The sequence below is a fragment of the Schistocerca americana genome, unplaced genomic scaffold, assembly GCF_021461395.2.
Source record: "Schistocerca americana isolate TAMUIC-IGC-003095 unplaced genomic scaffold, iqSchAmer2.1 HiC_scaffold_137, whole genome shotgun sequence".
Taxonomy (NCBI): Eukaryota; Metazoa; Arthropoda; class Insecta; order Orthoptera; family Acrididae; genus Schistocerca; species Schistocerca americana.
In genome coordinates, this window is record NW_025725449.1 from 405,001 (window position 1) to 410,000 (window position 5,000).

Genomic DNA, 5,000 nt, shown 5'->3' on the forward strand with positions numbered 1-5,000 from the left:
TATTCCATTATTCCATGCACACAGTATTCAGGCGGGCTTGCCTGCTTTAAGCACTCTAATTTGTTCAAAGTAAACGTGCCGGCCCACCGAGACACTCACTCAAGAGCACCCTGGTAGGATTGCAACGGGGTCCGCCTCGGGACGCACGAGCACGCACGAGGCGCGTCGCACGCCTTCGGCTCGCCCCACCGGCAGGACGTCCCACGATACATGCCAGTTAAACACCGACGGGCGGTGAACCAACAGCGTGGGACACAAATCCAACTACGAGCTTTTTAACCGCAACAACTTTAATATACGCTATTGGAGCTGGAATTACCGCGGCTGCTGGCACCAGACTTGCCCTCCAATAGATACTCGTTAAAGGATTTAAAGTGTACTCATTCCGATTACGGGGCCTCGGATGAGTCCCGTATCGTTATTTTTCGTCACTACCTCCCCGTGCCGGGAGTGGGTAATTTGCGCGCCTGCTGCCTTCCTTGGATGTGGTAGCCGTTTCTCAGGCTCCCTCTCCGGAATCGAACCCTGATTCCCCGTTACCCGTTACAACCATGGTAGGCGCAGAACCTACCATCGACAGTTGATAAGGCAGACATTTGAAAGATGCGTCGCCGGTACGAGGACCGTGCGATCAGCCCAAAGTTATTCAGAGTCACCAAGGCAAACGGACCGGACGAGCCGACCGATTGGTTTTGATCTAATAAAAGCGTCCCTTCCATCTCTGGTCGGGACTCTGTTTGCATGTATTAGCTCTAGAATTACCACAGTTATCCAAGTAACGTGGGTACGATCTAAGGAACCATAACTGATTTAATGAGCCATTCGCGGTTTCACCTTAATGCGGCTTGTACTGAGACATGCATGGCTTAATCTTTGAGACAAGCATATGACTACTGGCAGGATCAACCAGGGAGCTGCGTCAACTAGAGCTGAGCAGCCGGCCGCCCGGGAGTGTGTCCCGGGGGCCCGCGCGAACACGCAAGCGTCCGCTCAATTATTCTGCAAACAGGAGGAGGCTGAGCTCCCCTGCACAATACACCTCGAAACCCTCTCAGGTCCCGGCGGCGCGCAGCGCCGTCCTAAGTACTTGGTCGGGTTCGAGAGAGGCGCAATCGCCCGGAGTTTGGCGAGTAGACGCTTTAGGTGCGACCACCCGTGCTCCCAACTGAGCTTGCCGCTGCCGACAGAGGCCCGGGAGCGTGCTGTCGTGGCATTGCCGGCGGGAGACAACACGCGCCACCTACGGTGACCGGCAGCTCCAACGCCAGCGCCACAGAAGGACAAAAGCCCCACTTGGGTGCCGAAGCGAACTCTCCCAGCACAGCGCACGCGCCAACACGTCCGCACAGCTGCGATACAAACCACCTGCGAGAACCGCAGAGGCGACCGAGCAGCAGACGGCGTCGCGGCGCCGAGCGCCGGGCGGCGGCGCATCCTCAGCGCACACAGTCCTCAATCGGACCAGCACACTGCAGATGTCCACCGCGCTTCGCACTGGGCCCGCGAGGACCTACTTTGGCCGCACGGCGCCGCGTGCAGGGTGCGCCGGCGCGCAGCTGCGCCGCCTGCCGCCTCCGTCGGCCGGCGCGCCTGCCACTGGCCGCCCCCACCAGCCGGCTGTAGCGCGTGCGCCCACGCACCGCGCGGCCAGCACGCCGGGAGGCCCCCCCTCACCGGCCGGGGACGGTCCCACCCAGCCACCGCCGCGTATCGCTTCACACCCAGATGCCATTCACGTTCGTGGGCATGGTGGGTATCGCTGGAACAACCGGTTGGTAGCTCAACCGATCGTCGCCATCACTGATTCACCTCTAGCGAGAACAACCGCACCACAACGGTTTACCAGTTGTTCATTTGCATAACGTCACCAGCAAACGTAGGCGTCCATCGCCATTTGCAAATTCAACGATTGTTGCATGCCTGTGTCAGGTGTCACGACACACTATGTCTGCCCACATACACGCAACAACATGTGCACGCTTCGCGAACACGTGGAAGGTGGCCCCCGTACGTATGCGATGTCCATTGCGCGAACGACTGTCAACCGGCCTCTGTCGCATGTCGCAGATGTGGAACGCAGTGCACCATGCTATCACGGTGTGTGAGAAGAGACGACTACGTCTGACAACACGCGCCACTACATCAACAGACGGCTCATGCTGATCGCCATCCAGGGCATACCACACTGCAATCCAGCTCTTATAGGGAGACGACACGTAGCTGAGTGCACAACATTTGGACCGCATGGTTCGCCGTTGTTGGCGCAGTCGTTGTACGGTCACATGTACCACGATGTATCATTCAGTACATGAGGACCAATGTGCAGTACAGTGTGTGATTTGGACGTACAACATCAGCGGACAGTTGACACAGGCCGTACCACAGCGTAGGCTAAGTGCTTCGCACATGCGAATGCCAATGAACAACTGCAAATGCCAATGAACAACTGCAAAGGGCATTGAGCATGTACGTCCTGCTGCCATCCACATTACAGTGTATAGCTGCAAGGTGTTTAACATGAAGCGATACACTGGGGACCGGGCAGTGCGAGTAGCAAACTATATTGCGGGGGTTGCAGTTAGGCAACACTACACTAATTTAACGCGTCGTATGACAATTACAGAGCAGGTTAAGGCCCAACGTGTGTTGGGTTAAGGCCCAACGTGTGTTGGGTTAAGGCCCAACGTGTGTTGGGTTAAGGCCCAACGTGTGTTGGGTTAAGGCCCAACGTGTGTTGGGTTAAGGCCCAACGTGTGTTGGGTTAAGGCCCAACGTGTGTTGGGTTAAGGCCCAACGTGTGTTGGGTTAAGGCCCAACGTGTGTTGGGTTAAGGCCCAACGTGTGTTGGGTTAAGGCCCAACGTGTGTTGGGTTAAGGCCCAACGTGTGTTGGGTTACGTTAAGGGGCAATGTGGGTTACGTTAAGGGGCAATGTGGGTTACGTTAAGGGGCAATGTGGGTTACGTTACGGCGCAATATAGGTTACGTTACGGCGCAATATAGGTTACGTTAAGGCGCAATATCGGTTACGTTAAGGCGCAATACAGGTTACGTTAAGGCGCAATACAGGTTACGTTAAGGCGCAATACAGGTTACGTTAAGGCGCAATACAGGTTACGTTAAGGCGCAATACAGGTTACGTTAAGGCGCAATACAGGTTACGTTAAGGCGCAATGCAGGTTACGTTAAGGCGCAATACAGGTTACGTTAAGGCGCAATACAGGTTACGTTAAGGCGCAATACAGGTTACGTTAAGGCGCAATACAGGTTACGTTAAGGCGCAATACAGGTTACGTTAAGGCGCAATACAGGTTACGTTAAGGCGCAATACAGGTTACGTTAAGGCGCAATACAGGTTACGTTAAGGCGCAATACAGGTTACGTTAAGGCGCAATACAGGTTACGTTAAGGCGCAATACAGGTTACGTTAAGGCGCAATACAGGTTACGTTAAGGCGCAATACAGGTTACGTTAAGGCGCAATACAGGTTACGTTAAGGCGCAATACAGGTTACGTTAAGGCGCAATACAGGTTACGTTAAGGCGCAATACAGGTTACGTTAAGGCGCAATACAGGTTACGTTAAGGCGCAATACAGGTTACGTTAAGGCGCAATACAGGTTACGTTAAGGCGCAATACAGGTTAGGTTAAGGCGCAATACAGGTTAGGTTAAGGCGCAATACAGGTTAGGTTAAGGTACGACATAGGTTAGGTTAAGGTACGACATAGGTTAGGTTAAGGTACGACATAGGTTAGGTTAAGGTACGACATAGGTTAGGTTAAGGTATGACATAGGTTAGGTTAAGGTACGACATAGGTTAGGTTAAGGTACGACATAGGTTAGGTTAAGGTACGACATAGGTTAGGTTAAGGTACGACATAGGTTAGGTTAAGGTACGACATAGGTTAGGTTAAGGTACGACATAGGTTAGGTTAAGGTACGACATAGGTTAGGTTAAGGTACGACATAGGTTAGGTTAAGGTACGACATAGGTTAGGTTAAGGTACGACATAGGTTAGGTTAAGGTACGACATAGGTTAGGTTAAGGTACGACATAGGTTAGGTTAAGGTACGACATAGGTTAGGTTAAGGTACGACATAGGTTAGGTTAAGGTACGACATAGGTTAGGTTAAGGTACGACATAGGTTAGGTTAAGGTACGACATAGGTTAGGTTAAGGTACGACATAGGTTAGGTTAAGGTACGACATAGGTTAGGTTAAGGTACGACATAGGTTAGGTTAAGGTACGACATAGGTTAGGTTAAGGTACGACATAGGTTAGGTTAAGGTACGACATAGGTTAGGTTAAGGTACGACATAGGTTAGGTTAAGGTACGACATAGGTTAGGTTAAGGTACGACATAGGTTAGGTTAAGGTACGACATAGGTTAGGTTAAGGTACGACATAGGTTAGGTTAAGGTACGACATAGGTTAGGTTAAGGTACGACATAGGTTAGGTTAAGGTACGACATAGGTTAGGTTAAGGTACGACATAGGTTAGGTTAAGGTACGACATAGGTTAGGTTACGGTATGACATAGGTTAGGTTACGGTACGACATAGGTTAGGTTACGGTACGACATAGGTTAGGTTACGGTACGACATAGGTTAGGTTACGGTACGACATAGGTTAGGTTACGGTACGACATAGGTTAGGTTACGGTACGACATAGGTTAGGTTACGGTACGACATAGGTTAGGTTACGGTACGACATAGGTTAGGTTACGGTACGATATAGGTTAGGTTACGGTACGATATAGGTTAGGTTAAGGTACACATTGTTGTAAGGAAAGGTTTAATGGGGGGCGGGGCGGGGCGGCCGGTTTGTTGATTGTGATTATAGTAAGTGGATGCCTGCGGCATCATCTGATTTGCCACGTCAGGATGCACCTTTGGCTCATGACAGGCGGCGCTCTCATTCCATGCTTGTGGCAGACCTGTGTCTTTCATTCCTGCCATTGTTTGTGTGCTGTGAGAGGAGGCAGTATTGTGATGTTG

The 5,000-nt window shown here is 51.7% G+C and overlaps 1 non-coding gene across 1 annotated transcript in view; it reads right to left on the reverse strand.

Moving 5' to 3' along the window:
* The window catches only part of LOC124566100, a 1,910-nt gene extending 997 nt beyond the window's left edge, over positions 1 to 913 (reverse strand). Inside the window, exon 1 of the ribosomal RNA XR_006970774.1 lies at positions 1 to 913. This exon is cut by the window's left edge and continues 997 nt beyond it. This is a non-coding gene — a ribosomal RNA (small subunit ribosomal RNA).
* Between the last annotated feature and the right edge of the window lie 4,087 nt (positions 914 to 5,000).